This window comes from Pelophylax lessonae (genome assembly GCF_965119305.1).
Source record: "Pelophylax lessonae genome assembly, chromosome: 8".
Classification (NCBI taxonomy): domain Eukaryota; kingdom Metazoa; phylum Chordata; class Amphibia; order Anura; family Ranidae; genus Pelophylax; species Pelophylax lessonae.
Genome location: NC_138775.1, coordinates 142,527,838 through 142,548,981, shown reverse-complemented (window position 1 = coordinate 142,548,981; position 21,144 = coordinate 142,527,838). Strand labels below are relative to the sequence as shown.

The window sequence follows — 21,144 nt, the reverse complement described above, 5'->3', positions numbered from 1 at the left end:
TAAATTCCCCAAAGTACCAACGTTTTATGGACTTCCAAAAGTCCACAAAAATCCCACTAACCCCCCTGGTAGACCCATCATATCAGGGAGAGGATCCATATCAGAAAATGCTAGTCGCTTGGTCGACACTTTTTTACAACCCTTCGTGCAGGAACTTCCTTCCTTCACGAAGGACATGATCCATTTCTTGAACAAGATTGAAGGCGTTCCTGTGTCCTCCACAGCGGTACTTGTTACCATCGATGTAGAAGCTCTCTACAGCTCTATACCCCATGAAAAGGGTATAGCTGCAATTCAACACATTGTTTCCAAAAAAGCTACAAACAATGCATACAGTGAGTTCATAATCAACCTCCTGCGCTTTATTCTTACACATAACATCTTTATGTTCAATGGCTCCCACTACCTCCAGGTGCAGGGCGTAGCGATGGGCACTTGCTGTGCCCCATCCTACGCCAATTTGTACCTGGGGGAGTGGGAGACATCCTTCCTAGATGACGAGGCCTTATCTCTATACACGGACCACATTTCCCTGTGGACCCGATATATAGATGACGTGTTCCTCATCTGGGAGGGTCCCCTTGAACTGTTGTATACCTGTTTGGAAAGGATGAATAGGAACGAGTTCAACCTACTCTTCACAATGAATTGGGATCCTAATCGCGTGACATTCCTAGATGTTGAGATCTTTAGGGGAGAGGATGGCACTCTACAGAGTGAACTTTACCGTAAACCAACGGCAGGGAACACCATCCTCCATGGTTCAAGTTTCCACCCCGAGCCATTAATCCGATCGATTCCGATAAGTCAATACTTACGCCTACGGCGCAATTGTAGCGACTTACAGTCTTTCCAACTTGCGGCAAATGACCTACGTCAGAGACTGACACGAAGAGGGTACTCCAAAATGTCTCTCAAAAAGGCATATAAAAGAGCCCTCTTAAGTGATAGACGGGAACTTCTCAATCCATCTAAGCATAGTAATACCAATGATAGGAACAACATCAGGATAATTACCCCTTATATGTATCAACATAAAAAGATAAAACAAATAGTGACCAAACACTGGCACTTACTAACATCTGACCCAATATTAGGACAATTTTTATCTAATACACCGGGTTTTACTTATAAAAGAGCCCCGGCACTTCGGGACAAACTTGTTCGAAGTGAGTTTAACAACGATGATGCATCTTGTTGTAAATACAAGGGTACCTTTATCTGTGGTGCATGCCACTATTGTGGCTACATGCTGACGAGCAAATCCCCTAGTCTACCCAATGGTCAGATCTTCAGGGCAAGACATTTTGCGAACTGTCGCACGATCGGTGTCATTTATTTACTCCTATGTACATGCGGATGCTTCTACATAGGAAAAACTAAACAGGAGTTCTGGCGTCGCGCATACCGTCACATCCTTAGTATGCGCAAACCAGACCCCGAGCTCCCCCTAGGGCGTCACGTAAAATTAGTCCATAAGGGCAAATTTCCAAAAATTAAGTTCCTTATTTTGGATCGTATACACCCCAGCCCGAGAGGAGGAGACTGGAACAAAAGTCTCCTCCAACTCGAGCTGAGGTGGATACATCTGTTAAAAGCGACAGAGTCTCCTGGCCTCAATGGAGCAATATCGTTCAAACCCTTTCTTGAAGGGTTTTCATCAGGAGGGATGGAAAAATAACTGTATTTCATATCTCATAACATCCATATTATTTTCCAATGTCCTTACTCCTTAATGCACATGATGTGTTTTGTAAATAGAATTGTAAAAGGAGTAGCTAATTCCAGACCAGATATTACCGCATAATATTCTGCTACCACAGTAAATCCTTCATTAGGTGTATTGATATATTTTTTGAACTTCTCATTTTCTCTACTTCTTGTTACTTGTCATTGTTCCATTCATGTTCAAATATGGGAACAACATCTAATAAATAGGAAAATCACCAATTCATTTATAACCTGGGTAATCTAAGATTCTCATTTTCCCCCACACAATTTTTCCCGATCTCTGTGGCCACCCCGGCACGGGGAGACAGATCGCCGAGTGGCGCTCACTGTCCCTGGCTGGCCCTACCCATTGCAGCTTTCTGCACACATGGGCGGACCTAGCCAATCGCAAACCGGATGCGGTTCTCCGCTTCCGGTTGTGTGACCCGTGCCGGTGGAACGCAAGCGCCACTTCCGGTTCCGCCTAGCGTCATGACGGTTTGTCATGCGCACACAGATGGCGGGGCGGTCCTGGCGCTTGTGATCCAGGAAGCCCCGTAGGCTAAGCACCAGCTGCTGGCAGTTAAGGACCAATTAAGGTAATACTTTAACACCCCACATTGTCAGCATTTTTATCCACACTTTTCAATTTGTGCTGGTCGATCCCGTATGTGGAATCGGTGGGTCTTACAACACACAGGTAATTACAACTTCTATGCCCCTATATACGACACTCTGGTGAATACTTTATTGATCCAGATGTCTACCTTTGGAGACTTATACTAAGCCCAAAAAACTAATCAAGCTATTCTGTCTATACACTTTTCCCTTATAGCTGGCCCCCACTGTCAGTTTCCTGTGTGCCGCAGCCAAAATATTGGGACTTCAGGTGACCACAGAGACTGGGAGATCCGGGGGTTTTCTATGTGAATCACCCCACAATTACTAATCTGATACACCGGTCCCCTTAAAAAATCTTGGAATGCATGGACATCAGTGATGGTAGATTCACATGTGCGGTCAATCAGCTCTGCTTTTAGCTACCCTACAGGCTCCATATGCATGACAAGAATAACCATGTAAGTGTTTTCTTTCCAACTGTTTTGGGGGGAGAGAAAAAACATATAATAACAATATACTTGCTTGTTATTGTGTTTAAAGTGTAATAGTCATACTATATATGATGATCCTGCTTAACATGTGTGGTGGGCCTAATTATGTTGTTATCTCTATTATTAGAACACTTCTACTGTGAATTGCCCCTGAAGAAGGAAATTGATTTTCCGAAATATATTGGGCCACAACCTTCATCATTCACGGTTATGGCTATATATTCTTGATGCATACATTTTCGCCTGTAATGTTTTTAACATTTATGCTCCTATGTTTGTCACTTTAATAAACTTCATAATTTTTTGCATAGATCGTTGAATCTGTATATTTATGTGCCTTAAAAGTCCCAACAATAGGGGAATTCTCTCTTGTACTCTAATCTAGGGATGTGGCACACTTTTTGGAATACCTATCACGAGCAAACCCCATTTTAACCAATCAAAATACGCTTTTTGCGATTTTTTTTACCAAACATAGGTAGCATAAAACAAATTGGCCGAAAAATGTTAAAAAATTTTGATTTTTACTTTTTTTTTTGGGGAATTTCATATAAAAAAATGTGAAAAATATTGTTATTTTTGCAAAATTTACGCTCTTTTTTTGTTTATAGCGCGTGATCAAAAAATCGCACAGGTGATCAAATACCACCAAAAGAAAGCTCTGTTTGTGGGAAAAAAAGGACGTCAAATTCGTTTAGGTACAGCGTCGCACGACCGCGCAATTGTCCGTTAAAGTCACGCAGTAAAAAATCGCAAAAAAACCCCTGGTCCTTTAGCAGCCAAATCCTCCGGGGCTTAAGTGGTTAAATATACCTGCTACCTATATGCCTTCTTATTATATACCTTTCATTAAAATATACCTTTTTATCAAATATACCTTTTTTACATATTTTTTATCACACATATTCATGTACATGATATCTCTTGTCCCCCCTCCTCATTTATATATATACTAGACATTAAGCCCGTTAAATTAACGGGCGCTAGAACATATGTGGTCAAACATTTGTAAAAACAGAAAACTTTGCATGATAAGCTTGTGTTAAATAAATAATGCTCATTCCCCACATAACCAGCATGCTTTATAACTCTATTAACACATCTGCTTCTGGAGGTGGACATTTGTAAAAACATACTTGTTCCAGTTAAGCGAGAGCCTCTGTCAGCTCTGTGCCCTAGCAACGTCGGGGACATGCGCAGAGCTGACTGAGCAGCTCTCGCTTATCTCGTTCTTTTATTCTAACAACGCGAGAGCCGCATGACATAGCCAGCTCTGCGCATATCGTCCCTGTTGCCCTAGCAACATCGGGGACACGCGCAGAGCTGACCGAGCGGCTCTAGCGTGCAAGCGCGTGCCCGGGCACACCCGCCGCTTCAACAATTTCGCCCGGTGTTCTATCAGATTTCCCTACCTCATCAGGTTTCCCTACCTACGTCATTTCCGGTCGAGATCAGCTGTGGATTCGTCATGCAGCAGCTTGTAGCCACGTCACACGTCCTATTGGGTATGCGCAGAATAGGCAGGGAATTATGATAGCACCGTAAGGGGTCAGACAAAACTCCTAGTGTGCATGCGCCGGCGCATGCGCACCAACGTGTCGGGCAGCGTGTCGGGTAGCGAGATCCATCCAAACTCCATGGCACACACTGCGCTGACCCGAGACTGCACCGACCCGACAATCCGATCTCCATGCCCCACACTGCGCCGACCCGACAATGAGACAGTGGGCATGCGCGTGTGGGTAGGGAATAGGATTGTTGGATTGGCGCAGTGTGTGGAGATCGGATGTATGTTTGTTATAAGAGATGCCGCTGCCCAATTCATTGGAGCACATGCGCCCACTTATGCGCAGTAGGACTTGTGCCTCAGCCCTTACGATGTTATCAAAATTCCCTACCTATTCTGCGCATGCGCAGTAATACGTGTGACGCGGCTACAGCTGGTGCATGACAAACCTGCACCGGAAATGACGTAGGTAAGGAAATCTGATGGGGTAGGGTTTTCTGACAGAACACCGGCTGCCCGAAGTCTATGCGCTCCAATTCCCAACGGCTGTCCGTGGGGCACATGCGCAGTAGCGCAATCCCATGGACACAGGGACTGGACGCAGAGACACTTGTACTTTATATGTATAGATATTCGACTCCCCTCGTATATAAATAGGGATTATAGTAAATATTGGGCCCCTCTCATATATAAATACTAATTTATGGTATATACTGGGCCCCTCTACTGACTTCAGTCCATATACAGTATATACTGGGCTCTTCTCGTATATAAATATATGGTCTATACCAGGGCCCCCTTGCATATATTACACACGTTTAGTATATACTGGGCCCCCTCGTAAATAAATATGGAAGTTTAGAATATACCGGACCACCTCCTATATAAATATGAATGTATAGTATATACCAGAACCCCTCGTACATAAATATGGATGTATGGTATATAGTACCCCTCCTCATATATATAGAGATGTACAGTATAGTATATCTGGGACCCCTCGTATATAAATATGGATGTACAGTATATACAGGGCAGCGGCACCCCATATCTCCCAATGGGCTGACAATCCTTGCCCAGCTTCTGCAGGTGACAGTACCATTGTATCCTCTCCCATCGTATAACATGGAGATACAATACATGATCCCCCCCGCCCCAATCATATAGCATGAAGATATAATACATGATCCCCATCATATAACATGGAGATATAATACATGATCCCCCCCCCCCAATCATATAGCATGGAGATATAATACATGATCCCCATCATATAACATGGAGATATAATACGTGATCCCCTCCCCATCATATATGATGGGGGGAGTGGATCATGTATTATATCTCCATGTTATATGATAGGGGGGAGGGGATCATGTATTATATCTCCATGTTATATGATAGGGGGGAGGGGATCATGTATTATATCTCCATGTTATATGATTGGGGGGGGGGGGATCATGTATTATATCCCCATGTTATATGATTGAGGGGGATCATGTATTATAACATGGAGATATAATACATGATCCCCCCCCCCCATCATATAACATGGAGATTTAATACATGATCCCCTCCCTCCCCCCATCATATAACATGGAGATATAATACATATTGGAGGAGCCTTGTGATAGGAGGCACACTGCTGTGGGGTGGGGGGGTCACCCATAGGACCAGCCTATGTCCTGGCACTGTACACAGACATAAGGAGAAGAGGGGGGTGCTGAGGAGGAATGGTTACCACAGGTAACAACCCCACTCCCCTCCCCCAGGCCTACACGATCCGAGCTGTTGTGGTGTAGGCTGGCGTGGCATGCTGGGAGTTGTAGTCCCTCAGGTGACGGGAAGAGACAGGCAGGGTTTCCTCGGCTTCCCCGGGGCCCAGTCTGCCAGGTGCACGCACAGCCCGAGCACCCCCCTCAGCCTCCTCTGCAATGCGGCCCTGACACGGCAGTGCCTGACATTCTCACCATGGTGTCCGGCGGTCGGTTTGTCTGGTAAGAATGAGTGGTGAGCTGCCTTGGCTGGAAGGAGGACGCTCCAACACTGACCCGCTGCAGCCGGCCGCCCGAAGTCTTTGCGCTCCATATCCCAAAGACTGTCCGTGTGGCCCATGCGCAGTAGCGCAATCCCACGGACACAGGGACACTGGACGCGGAGACACTTGGATTTTATTATTATAGATACATACCCATTCACCTTTATTAAATTATTTCCCTATTTGTGCAATACATATTTTCATCCACTAGATGTCCCCCTTCTTTTAATTATCAAACATACATATTTAAACACATATTCTTTTTTCTTGTGCAATATATATTTTTAGCCACTAGATGTCACCAGTTTTTAATTATATATTATATATTTTAACATTTATATTCCTCCTGATCATGCTTATGGTGGTTTTTGTTTTTGTTTTTCGGCACGGATAATATATGTTTACTCATGGATTTTTTTATATATTTATACATTCATAGTGGTAGTACATTCTACTCCATTTCCATCTCTCGCCTTTGGGTCACAGCAAACACCTCCAACCGCCACCATCAGTAGTGATTGGCATATTTACCTCCTTCTCCGCCATATTATTGGAGCTTCTAACTTTGCCGACTCTTCTGCTGCACTGATCCATGGCATCTACTGTTGCCTAGTAACCACCATATACACAAGGGAGCTTACTGGAAGTGATGCGACGCTGCAGAAGACGTCTGATGATGAAACGCGTACAGTGCCGTCACATCACTTCCGGTTCCGGCATTCTGGTGGAACGCATCGCGTTCCAGGACACTACTTTTTTTGCTCGTACCAACTGTATTATTGTGAGTACCCATTTTAAGCATTATTTGCTCAATATAGGCTTTTACGGTATTACACTATCAGCCCTTTTCTTTCCACCCTATATGACCCTCCTGCCCCTATATATTACCGAGTGGCCGGAGTCCATCCACGGACCACTTGACATACCACCGCTCCCATAGGATAGGACCATAGGATCCTGAATTTCTTCTGGGATGCCTACACATCTCAGACCCCCAGGGACGACCCCCGACATCCCCCCATCACAGAAGGGAGATAGGAGCCAACGGAGGGACCTTCGCTTGCACCTAAATACCCGCTCTATACACCTGTGTGGGGTGGGTATATCTGGTTAGTAGGACATTTACTTTAGGGGTCACCCAGCACCTCGCCAGTTACCCACCACGGGGTCACCCTAAGATTTACCCACGAAGTCTCCTGTACATCCATCCGGTTATGGACTAACCTGGTTTTCTATACACCACCATCGCATCACTTGCTATTGGGACTTTCTTTTTTTCCCAGCCAGTCACTTCATTACATCTATTAGTCACTTTTGTGCACCTAATTGCACTATTTTTGTCACCTTCTTCTTTTGAGCGCATAGACCACGTCCTATATCTTTAGCGCAATTTCTTAGCACTTTTGCCACTGTCACTATCTTGTTTATATCAGCATTGTAACAATTTATATATTACATTTTACTCACTGCTCGATTATAATTATATTTTTATTTTTATATACACTCTGTCACTTGGATTGCACTTTATCACGGGGATATTGATATTTATTAGTCACTGCATTTTATTATATTATATGTTGATTTTATATTGATTTTATATTCTCATATTTTGTATATCTATCTGTTGCACTGATAACCTATTGAACACCACATTTTATATATACACTACGGTGTATTTATTTATATACCGTTTTGATTGTTTACACCGCAGTTTTTTTAATATAGGCAGCGCCAATTACCCAAAATTCTTCCCTTATTTTATACTGCAGCCTATTTATACCTTTGCACTCTTTAGATATCCTTTGCGCGGAGTTCATTTCTTTCAATATGTTATACTGCATGCCCTGTGTGATCGTCTAGAATTGGTGATTGTTGGTTTATATGTCCCTCCGCCTGCTGACCTTGGCCTACTGCATAGAATTACAGGGCCTGGCGGCTCAGTACTCTACCCCTAACTTGATTTTTGCTGGGGATTTTAATATGTCGCCTAATCCCTCCCTGGATAGGCTTTGACCTGACCCGGCAACTGACTCTGGCTTAGCCCGCTGGGCGGAAGCGCTTGGTCTACAGGATGTCTGGCGCTGGAAACACCCTTCCCTGCACCAATATACCTGTCACTCGACCACTCATGCTACTTTTTCACGTATTGACGTGATCTATGTCAGCTTGTCCTTGTTGCCCGGGGTGTCAGGGGCTTCCATCCTTCCGCAGGGCATTTCAGACCATGCCCCAGTGATGATGGACCTCTCCACGGACTCAGCGGTGGGTCAGGGACTGTGGCGGCTTTCCAGATTCTGGGTGACAGACGAGAGGATTGTGCCAACATTGTCCTCTGAGCTGGGTGAGTACTGGCAACATAATGATGGCACTGCGACTCGTGCTATGGTGTGGGATGCCTTTAAAGCCTATGCTAGGGGTAGGTATCAATTAGGGCTGCAGGATATTGGGAAAAAAAGTACATTGCGATATTTTGTTTTCAATGATATATATCGCGATATTTCTCTGGGTGGAATGCAGAAGACACTGACAGTGTGGATTAGGCAGAGTTGGGACTCACAGTGGTGGTAGGAGGTACAAGAACACAACCCGACATGAGTGGAGCAGCCACAGCTCCTCACTGTTGTCCTGTTTGGAGATCAGGATCAGATGGTGGCCCGTCAGGCACAGGGTCCCGCCCACTGGCGGGGGCAAGGGTCGGTACAGGACCACCTTGTCCACCCGGGGGTTTTGATCAGCTCTGCGAACTCCATAGCGGACACCAGAGGATCCCCGTCATCGTCCTCTCATCACCAGAACAGGTGTTGTGTCAATATCGGTTTCCCCAAAGAAACGAGTTTCCCCTTGCTTTCGGCTGTGATCGGAACTCCGTCCCTCCAGCCCGATGCAATCCAGCCATCCCAGCTCTGCCTCTAGTCTCCAGCCGACCATTACTCCGCCCTGCTCCGCCCATTGTCTCTCCGTTGAATCAATTTACAACACATTACAGCCTGATCCCGCCCCCGTGCGCGCCCCCGATGCAGCCAGAAGAGACAATGGGCGGAGCAGGGCGGAGTAATGGTCGGCTGGAGACTAGAGGCAGAGCTGGGAGGGCTGGATTGCATCAGGCTGGAGGGGCGGAGTTCCGATCACAGCCGAAAGCAAGGGGAAACTCGTTTGTGTTGGCTGCCAGCACTGTGAGTCCTCCTCCTCCCCCCGAGTCCCGACTTCTCCCTGCCTAATGCTAAATATCGTGTCTTCGGTGATATGAATATCGCCCACGCCCGCAGAACGATAGTCGATATCACATAGACTATCGTTCAGCCCTAGTATCAATATAATATCTCTAAAGTGAGGGGGGAGTCTCGAGTACAGTTGTCCTAGGCGGAGGCCAAGGCTGCGTCTCAGGAGGCCGCTTACCTGTCCACTTTGGATAGGGGTGCATATTCCGACATGCAGTCCGCGTATCGGGAGGTGGCGCTGATTCGAACTGAGTCATGCCGCCGCTTCCTGCTTTCCCAATCCTAATGGGTGTTTGAACAAGGGGAACGCTCTGTCAGGTTGTTGGCCTGGCTGGCATCGGAGAGATCTGGGGGCGCTAGTATTGCTAATATTAGGGCGGAGGACGGGACGTTGCTCTGGGACCCGGCGTTGATTTCCCAAAGATTTGAGGAGTACTATTCCTACCTGTATACCTCCAGGGCGGCCTACCCGCCTGGGGACTTGGCAGCCTATTTAGATGAGATAGACTTTCCCTCCCTCCCTCCTGTTAAGGCCGCGGGTCTGGATGCTCCCTTCTCCCTGAGCGAGGTTAGGAAGGTGATCAAGTCCCTGCAGACTGGGAAGACTCCCGGACCGGATGGCCTTCCCACGGAATTTTATAAAACAAACCTAGACATCATTGACTCTTACTATCATGGGATACTCTGCGCGGCCTTGGAGGCGGGCTCCTTGCCGCCTTCCATGTCAGAGGCTGTTGTTGTTGTCCTGCCTAAGCCCGGGAAGGACACCGAACTGTGTGCCTCTTATCGGCCAATTTCATTGCAGAATGTGGACGCAAAAATTTTAGCCAATCGCCTGAATTCTGTGATCCTCAGCTTAATACATGGGGATCAGACTGGATTTATGCCGGGCAAGGGCACGGACATCAACATTCGCCGCTTGCATACCAACATAGCATGTGCTGCGACGGGTGACTCACGGGGTGCGGTGGCTTCGCTAGATTCAGAAAAAGCCTTTGATTCCGTGGAATGGGGGTATTTATGGCAGGTACTACTTTAATTTGGCTTCGGTCCTTGGTTTATTGCATGGATTCGCCTATTGTACGAAGCCCCTATGGCTCGAATCCGTACCAATGGCCTCTTATCCTCCCCATTTCGGTTTGGCAGGGGGACACGACAGGGCTGCCCGTTGTCCCCTGGTCTATTTGCTCTTGCCATTGACCCATTAGCTATACTACTTCGCACAGCGGATGATGTGGGGGGCCTGGTGGTGGGACAGATAGTTGAATGCGTGTCACTCTATGCAGATGATACACTCTTATACCTAAATAACACATCGGATTCCCTCGTTGCGGCCTTGTCCATTATAGATAGACATGGTGTATTTTCAGGGGTTCGGATGAATTGGTCCAAGTCCAGTGTACTGCCTCTTACTACTGATAGCCCCCCCACCGGCGGATATACCCTTACAGTGGGTTGCTCAGTTTAAGTACCTTGGGGTGATAGTGCGCACGGATCTGTCACGCTATCTTCTAGATAATTTGGAACCTGTGTTTCAACAACTGTGGCGGACGCTTCCTTTGACACCAGTCGGATGAGTGAATTTAATAAAGATGGTTTTTCTCCCTAAATTTCTTTATATTTTTAGGAACATTCTGATTCCTGTCCCTGCGTCCTTTTTTCGTAGATTGGATGGGGTGCTCTCCTCTTTTATATGGGCTGGAGCGGTCCCATGCATAGCTAGATGGAAATTGCAGTTGTCACTATCCTCGGGAGGCTTGGCGTTGCCGTGTTTTAAGAAATATTACTGGGCGGCAGTCCTGGTTACGGTGCGGTGGTGGTTTGCCCAGCTTCACTCTTACCCGGCAGTCACCGTGGAGGCGGCTGTTATGGGCTCCTATGCGGCCCTGTCGAACCTAGTTTATAGGGGACAGAGGGCCGCAGCTCAGGCGACACCCAATATGTGCACGGTGGTGAAGGTATGGGAGCAAATGCTGGTGGCTACGGGGGAGGGGGGGACTGTCTCGCCCCATACTCCCTTGTGGGGGAACCCGAACCTGTCTCACCTCAGGTCTATCCCGGATCTGACTATCTGGGCTGGATATGGGGTGATTAAATTACAGCACATTATGCCGGCGGGCTCTTTGCTTCCCTTCCCTGAGCTGGGGGAGAAATTTAGACTTCCATCTCGGATGTTATTTAGGTACCTACAGCTGTGACATGCGGTGCAGGCGCAGTTTCCGGCTCCAATAGTCATTGCCCCCCATAGAGTGGAGAGGTTCCTGACCACGCACAATGCGGACAAGATTCTATCCTCTGTCTATCTCCGCCTTACGTGTGATCAACCGGATGGGGATCCATCCCTGTTCGGGCCCTGACGTCAGGACGTTCCTGCTCTTCTTGAGGAAGACGGGACCAGGGATTCAGCAATACCTGCCCACAATGATTTCGGCTAGGGATAGGTTCATCCAACTAAAATTTCTGCACAGAGCGTATTATACCCCCCCCCCCCCCCCAGCGCTTGGCCAGGATTTACCCTTGCGTTCTGAGCTGTGTCATAAGTGTCAGCAGGCAGTTGGGACCTTCTTTCATGTGGTGTGGGACTGTCCGAGGATCCAGGAGTACTGGAGGGAGGTGGTGGCTGAGATGAGTGCAGTGGCGGCCATACAGATACCCTTTGACCGTAGGATACTTCTTTTGTGCATGGGTGGTTTGGCGACGCAGGCCAAATATCTGAAATTGTTACTGTTTTATTTGTCTTTCTATGCCAGGAAGGCTCTGTTGCAAAACTGGAGGGGGTCGGCTCCTCCGACGGTCGCCCAATGGCGGGCGTTGGTGGACTTGGCCCTCCCGCTGTATAAACTAACTTATATGGGACGTCAATGCCCACAAAAGTTTGGGAAGATATGGGACCCGTGGCTTGGGGCTAGGTCTCTACAACTCTAGATCTCTGGGGCTTATCTTGGTGGCGGGGGAGATGTTCTATTCCTTTATGTTCCTGGGCGATGTACTGGTTATTATTCCCCCTGGAGAATTGAGGGGGGGGAGACACGGTGGTGACGCCCCCATGCCTCGGTCCTCTGCCCCGGCACCCGCTCCTCCCTGGGAGGCCCTGGGTTTCAATGGCTTTGGGAATTGGTTAATGTTGAGTTTTACTTATGTCTGACACTCTTACGCTATGCTAGTTCTTGCTGTTTGCATAACATACTTGCATTTGTGCACATATTTATTTGATGCACAATTCTATTGTATGAATACTGCAATATTTTGCACATATTTATTTGATGCACATATTTCTTGTATGAATTATTACCAAAATAATATGGTTTATTTAAAATTTTGATAGCACTATCATACTATTATTAGCAAGCGCTATAGGTAGCCCCTAATTAAGTGGCTATACACACCTATTTACATATCACTGAACCTTAGCAGCTGCATATTACGGTTTTCTTTGGTATTTAATTTACATTCAATTCACAGTCCATTTTGGCATGGGGGATATACCAACAGTATATCATTCTGACATCCTTAGTTTGTGGTGTTGCCCTTTGGTCTCGCCTCTGCTCCTCGGGTCTTCACAAAGGTGTTGGCTCCGATACTAGCGATGTTATGGCAGTGGGGGATATTGGTCCTGGGTTACCTGAGATCTGCTTCTCAGTGCGGAGTCTCCTATGGTACTGGAAACAAATTTGGAAATCACCATGAGAACTTTGGAGGAGTTTGGGCGGATTCTGATACTTCAGAGACTTCCTCTCAGGGAGGATTTACTGTCTCAAGGGCCAATTTTCCATCCTGCTTTACTGTCGCTGGCTTTGATGGCTTGGCTGTTGAAAGCCAGGTGCTGAAGGACAGGTGATTGTCTGCTTCCATGATTCCCACTCTGCTTAAAGTGAAGAAAGTGACTTCTAGGAAGATTTATCATCGTACGTGGAAGTCGTATATTGTGTGGTGTGAGTCTCTTGGGGCTCCCCCTCGCTCTTACTTGGTGGCTTGGATCTTGGCTTTCCTTCAAAAGGGAGTTGATCAAAAGTTGGCCTTGAGTACTATCAAGGGCCAGATTTCAGCCTTGGCAATTTTCTTCCAAAGGCCATTTGCCTCCCATTTCCTGGTGTGTAACGTCATCCAGGGGGTGCGGCACGTTAGCTTTGTTCCAGTCACCTGGTACAGTTCCTGTCAAAATACGATCAGCAAAGATCAGGAACAGTGGTCTAGATATCCTTACTGAGTTTTTTGAGTACTCTCGGGTGTACGCCATCCGGGCCTGGTGATTTACTTGTGTTTTTTTATCTAGCCTTTCCCTGATTTCTCCCTCTGTTAGCCACACCGGCAAGTCCAGTGAAGTACTGCTAACCATACAGTCATGGTCAGTGTACCCCTCCTTTTCTTGTGTAAAGACTGAGGAGAAGAAAGCATTAGGCACGGTTGCCTTCTCAGTGACCTGTGTAACCATCCTCCCATCATCGTTAATTATGTGTGCAACATGCTCTGACCTAGTTTTTTTTGCTGTTGATATATTTAAAGAATTTCTTAGGGTTCTTTTTACTATCCTCTTCTATTTGATTTTAGCCATTTTGATTTCTTATTTACATTACTTATTTGATTCCTTGTATTGCTGGAAATACGATGATGTGCCCTCTGATTTAGATTTCTTGAAGGCAATTATTTTTTCTCTAATAAGTTTTGTTACATTACGGTTTAGCCAGCCAGGTTTCGCTTTGGCTCTTCTAAATTTATTTCCCATAGGAATGCACTGTGAGATGCTTTTGTTTAATATGTTCCTCAAGCATTCCCATTTTTCCTCCGTGGTCAGTGGTAAGTAATTTTCTAGCAAAAAAAAAAAAGATTTTTACTTGTAAACAAGAAGTTTTAGAAATAGGCCCGGTTCTTAAGTGCTTAAAGATACACATTATTTTCAGCTTAAAGGGGCAGCGATGGGTTCCAATGTCACACCCCCCATACGCTAACAAGTTCATAGATATGATAGAAACATAATTTATTTATGGAAACCGATTATTTTTAGAAAACTGCCAAGGTTGGTACAGGTTCATTGATGACTTGTTTGCAGTGTGGGGCGATGACATTGGAACCTTACTTTTGCTTAATGATTATTTGAATATTTTGATACCAGGTTTGAAATTTAATATCACATATCGTTCTAAAAAAATGTGCATATCTAGAAACTTTATTAGGAATTAAGGATGGTAAAATTGAGAGCGATCTGTACATATTAAATACAGGGATCGCAATCAATTACTACACTTTAAGAGTTATTACCCTACTGGCATTCCTAGAAGGCAATTGTCCCGAGTAATTATGATTTTGAGTAATCTAGATGAGCGAGAAAGCAGATTAGATGAGATGGAGGAAAGACTGAGACAGAGGGGTTATCCTCCAACATTGGTCAATATTTTGTGTGGCCACCATTATTTTCCAGCACTGCCTTAACCCTCTTGGGCATGAAGTTCACCAGAGCTTCACAGGTTGCCACTGGAGTCCTCTTTCCCCTCCTCCATGACTACATCACAGAGCTGATGGATGTTAGAGACCTTGCACTCCTCAGCCTTCTGTTTGAGGATGCTCAATAGGAATTAGGTCAGGAGACATGCTTGGCCAGGCCATCACCTTTACCCTCTGCTTCTTTAGCAAGGCAGTGGTCATCTTGGAGGTGTGTTTGGGGTTGTTGAATCTTGTTGGAATACTTCCCTGCAGCCCAGTCTCTGAAGAGAGGGGATCATGCTCTCCTTCAGTATGTCACATTATATGTTGGCATTCATGGTTCCCTCTATGAACTAGGCAAGAAACACTTGTCTTTGTACTCCTCACCTGGTTGCCGCTACACACGCTTGACACCATCTGAACCAAGTACGTTTATCTTGGATTACTGGAAACATGTCCTGTGGTCTGCTGAGACCATGTCCTGTGGTTTTCTTGTCTTCAGTAAACTGTTTGCAGGCTTTCTTGTGCATCATCTTTAGATGAGGCTTCCTTCTAGGACAACAGCCATGCAGACCAATTTGATGCAGTGTGCCGCATATCATCTGAACACTGACAGGCTGACCCTTCAACTTCTGCAGCAATGCTGGCAGCACTCATACATCTATTTCCCAAAGACAACCTCTGGATAGGAGGCTGAGCACGTGCACTCAATTTCTTTGGTCGACCATGGCGAGGCTTGTTCTGAGTAGAACCTGTCCTGTTAAACCACTCTATGGTCTTGGCCACCATGCTGCCGCTCAGTTTCAGGGTATTGGCAATCATCTTATAGTCTAGGCCAGTGATGGTGAACCTTGGCACCCCAGATGTTTTGGAACTACATTTCCCATGATGCTCATGCACTCTTGAGCACTGCTTGAGCATCATGGGAAATGTAGCTCCAAAACATCTGGTGTGCCAAGGTTTGCCATTACTGGCCTAGGCCATCTTTAGGTAGAGCAACATTTTTTTATTTTTTTTTTCCTCAGATCCTCAGAGAGTTCTTTGCTGTGAGGTGTCATGTTGAACTTCCAGTGACCAGTATGAGAGAGAGCGATAACACCAAATTTAACACACCTGCTCCCCATTCACACCTGAAACCTTGTAACACTAACAAGTCAAATGACACCGGGGAGGGAAAATGGCTAATTGGGCCCAATTTGGACATTTTCACTTAGGGGGTGTACTCACTTTTGTTGCCAGCGGTTTAGACATTAATGGCTATGTGTGGAGTTATTTTGAGGGGACAGCAAATTTACACTGATATAAAAGCAGTACGCTCACTACTTTACATTGTAGCAAAGTGTCATTTCTTCAGTGTTGTCACATAAAAAGATATAATAAAATATTTATAAAAATGTGAGGAGTGTACTCACTTTTGTGAGATATTGTATACATGTATAAATACAGTGCCTTGCAAAAGTATTTACCCCCCTTGGCTTTTTACCTATTTTGTTACATTACAGCCTTAAGTTCAATGTTTTGTTAATCTGAATTTTATGTGATGGATCAGAACACAATAATCTAAGTTGGTGAAGTGAAATGAGAAAAATATAGACATAAACTATTTTTTTAAAAATAGAAAACAGAAAATTGGCATGTGCGTATGTATTCACCCCCTTTGTTATGAAGCCCATAAAAAGCTCTGGTGCAACCAATTACCTTCAGAAGTCACATAATTAGTAAAATAATGTCCACCTGTGTGCAATCTAAGTGTCAAATGATCTGTCATTACATAAACACACCTTTTTTGAAAGGCCCCAGAGGCTGCAACGCCTAAGCAAGAGGCATCACTAACCAAACACTGCCATGAAGACCAAGGAACTCTCCAAACAAGTAAGGGACAATGTTGTTGAGAAGTACAAGTCAGGGTTAGGTTACAAAAAAAAATATCCAAATCTTTGATGAGCCCCAGGAACACCATTGATCTATCATAACCAAATGGAAAGAACATGGCACAACAGCAAACCTGCCAAGAGACGGCCGCCTACCAAAACTCATGGACCGGGCAAGGGGGGCATTAATCAGAGAGGCAGCACAGAGACCTAAGGTAACCCTGGAGGAACTGCAGAGTTCCACAGCAGAGACTGGAGTATCTGCACATAGGATAACAATAAGCCGTATGCTCCATAGAGTTGGGCTTTATGGCAGAGTGGCCAGAAGAACGCCATTACTTTCAGCAAAAAACCAAAATGGCACGTTTTGAGTTTGCGAAAAGGCATGTGGGAGACTCTCAAAATGTATGGAGGAAGGTTCTCTGGTCTGATGAGACTAAAATTGAACTTTTCGGCCATCAAAGAAAACGCTATGTGTGGCGCAAATCCAACACATCACATCACCCAAAGAACACCATCCCCACAGTGAAACATAGTGGTGGCAGCATCATGCTGTGGGGATTTTTTTCAGCAGCCCGGACTGGGAGACTAGTCAGAGTTGAGGGAAAGATGGATGGTGCTAAATACAGGGATATTCTTGAGCAAAACCTGTACCACTGTGCGTGATTTGAGGCTAGGACAGAGGTTCACCTTCCAGTAGGACAATGACCCCAAACACACAGCTAAAGCAACACTTGAGTGGTTTAACCACTTTAACCACTTGCCGACTGCCCAATGACTATTTACGTTGGCAGTCAGCCCCTCACAGGCAGAGCGACGTAGATCTACGTCGTTAGCCTGTAAGGGTTTTGGGAGCGAGTGCACGCCGCCGAATGCGCGCTCCCACTCGGTCACGGACCCCCCCGCGTGTGTGTCCGGTGGACCCGATCATCCGTGACAGCGGGAGACAGGCAGGCGGCTAATGTAAACAAAGCCGCCTGTCAGTCTCCCCTGTGTAAGAATGGTGATCAAATGGTTCTACTATGTAGAACCATTGATCACTGTTCTTACACACACAGCCACAGCCAATCACAGTTAGAAACATGCCCCTAGGGACACACTTAACCCCTCCCTCTCAAAAAAAGTTAACCCCTTCACTGCCAGTGTCATTTTTACAGTAACAGTGAATATATATAGCACTGATTACTGTAGTAATGTCACTGGTAACCCCAAAAGTGTCAAAAATGTCAGTCAAGGGTCCGATCTGTCCGCCCCAATGTCGCAGTCCCGCAAAAAAAATCGCAGATCGCCGCCATTATGCGTTAAAAAAAAAAAAACAACAAAAATGACAAAAATCTTTCCCTTTGTTAGTAAACGCAATAACTTTCGCGCAAACCAATCAAAATACGCTTTTTGCGATTTTTTTTACCAAACATATGGTAAAAAAAAAATTGGCCTAAAATGTTAAAAAATTTTGCTTTTTACATTTTTTTGGGGGGGAATTTCATATAAAAAATTTTGAAAAATATTGTTATTTTTGCAAAATTGACGCCTTTTTTTGTTTATAGCGCATGATCAAAAAATCACACAGGTGATCAAATACCACCAAAAGAAAGCTCTGTTTGTGGGGAAAAAAAGGACGCCAAATTAGTTTAGGTACAGCGTCGCACGACCGCGCAATTGTCCATTAAAGTCACGCAGTGCCGAATCGCAAAATAGGCCCTGGTCAGGAAGGGGGTAAAATCTTCCGGGGCTTAAGTGGTTAAGACCGGAAGGAGTTTCCCCCTTAATGACCAGGCCCTATTTTGCGATTTGGCACTGCGTTACTTTAACGGACAGTTGCGTGGTCATGCGACGCTGCACCCAAATAAAATTGATGTCCTTCTTTCCCACAATTAGAACTTTCTTTTGGTGGTATTTGATCACCTGTGTGATTTTTATTTTTTGCGCTATAAACAAATAGCGACAATTTTGAAAAAAAAAAACAATAATTTTCACATTCTGCTATATGACATTCTCAAAAAAAATGTAAAAATCAAAATTTTTGAACATTTTAGGCCAATTTGTTTTCTGCTACATTTTTTTGGTAAAAAAAAATTGCAATAATAATAATATTTTGATTGGTTTGCGCAAAAGTTATCATGTCTACTAACTACGGGAAAGATTTATGTCATTTTTAATGTTTTTTTTTTACTAGTAATGGTGGTGATCTGCGATTGTTTGCGGGACTGTGACATTACGGCGGACAGATCGAACCCCTAACTGACATTTTTGACACTATTGGGGGTACCAGTGACATTACTACAGTAAAAATATGCACTGATACTGTAATAATGACACTGGCAGAGAAGGGGTTAACAATTTAGGTGATCAAGGGGTTAAATGTGACCCTAGGGGAGTGATTCTAACTGTGTGTGGGGGGGGGGGGGGGCAAGGCGTCTGAGATGACCATAGAGACATGTGTTCCTATATAGAAGGATCACATGAGCTCTGTGATCATTTCAGGGAGAAGGACGATCGGCTGTGTTTACAACAGCCGACCGTCCTTCTCTCTCTGCGGGGAGCGTTTGCGGTTGTCAGGCGGCAATCGGAGCCGCCTGACGCACGCATCGGCTTTCCCGCTGACGATCAGGGGCAGGAGCGCGCCGTCGGCAGCGCGTGCTCGCTCGCCCCCTAGCTACTCCCAGGCGAGGGACGTAGATCTACATCGTTTTGCCTGTACAAGCCAGCCTGCCACAGTAAATATACAGGAGCTGGTCGGCAACTGGTTAAGGGGAAACATGTAAATGTGTTGGAATGGCTTAGTCGAAGCCCAGACCTCAATCCAAAAGAAAATCTGTGGTCAGACTTAAAGATTGCTGTTTACAAGCGCAAACCATCCAACTTGAAGGAGCTGAAGCAGTTTTGCAAGGAGGAATGGGCAAAAATCCCAGTGGTAAGATGTGGCAAGCTCATAGAGACTTATCCAAAGCGACTTGGAACTGTGATTGCCGCAAAAGGTGGCTCTACAAAGTATTGACTTTGGGTGGGTGAATAGTTATGCACATTGACTTTTTCTGTTATTTTGTCCTATTTGTTGTTTGCTTCACAATAAAGGGAAAAAAAACATCTTCAAAGTTGTGTGCATGTTCTATAAATTAAATTATGCAAATCCTCAAGCAATCCATGTTAATTCCAGGTTGTGAGGCAACAAAACACGAAAAATGCCAAGAGAGGTGAATACTTTTGCAAGGCATATATATATACACACACACATACACGTGTGTGTATATATATATATTTATACATACAGTATCTCACAAAAGTGAGTACACCCCTCACATTTTTATAAATGTTTTATTATATAAAAGTGCTATGAACAATGACTCCATGAAAAAAAACACCGTCAGAACATTATAAAGAATTATTTTAGACTGCCCCCCCCAGTGGGTAAGTGCAAGGCAAGGTTGGCGGAGGAGGTACCGGATCTGGAGGGAGAGGACTGGGAAGATATGTGGAGCCTTCCATTCACACATTTAGTATCTATTGGGGACAGGTTCATTCAATTTAAATTTTTACACAGAATATACTATACACCCGCCAGACTTTTGAAAATGTTTCCGGGGTCAACGGCGGAGTACACACTCCCCGGCGGACTTTGGTCATATTTTCTGGCGCTGCGCTGCGGCGCAGAAATTCTGGGCTGATGTGGTGCGATGCAGTACAGAAGTCATGAATATATCAGTACCCAAAATGGTCTCCAATTGCTTGCTGAGCCTTGTGGAGGGTCTGGCACCCACCAAGGCCCAGCGTACGCTCATGAGTTTGTTGTTGTTTATGCTCGCAAGGCAATAATTCTGTATTGGAAAATTTATTTATATATATATTTATATATATATATTTATATATATTTATATATATATATATATTTATATATATATATATATATATATTTTTTTTTTTTTTTATATATTTTTTTTTATATATATTTATATATATATATATTTATATTTATATATATTTATATAGGGAAAAGGTAAATCTCACCGGGTTGTGGGATAAATTCCGCGTGGATTACCATAGTGAAAGGACTTTAATGGACCGGTAAAGCATTAGGTGAGCAATTCAAAGACATTAAAAAGATATAAATTTATTATATTTAAAATCATTCATAGCAAAAAGCATTACAGCGCTAATAAGTAGAACCAGAGGTAAATAAACATAGATACGACTAATCATATCATTCACGCAGTCATGTAGTTCGACGCGTTTCGCCAAATACAAATTGGCTTCTTCAGGAACCGATATGATC

The 21,144-nt window shown here is 44.8% G+C and overlaps 1 pseudogene across 1 annotated transcript in view; it reads right to left on the bottom strand.

Annotated features, from left to right (window-relative positions):
• Positions 1-21,144, bottom strand: part of LOC309562194 — a 44,056-nt pseudogene that overhangs the window by 15,762 nt on the left and 7,150 nt on the right. The gene's annotated exons all lie outside the window — the stretch shown is intronic.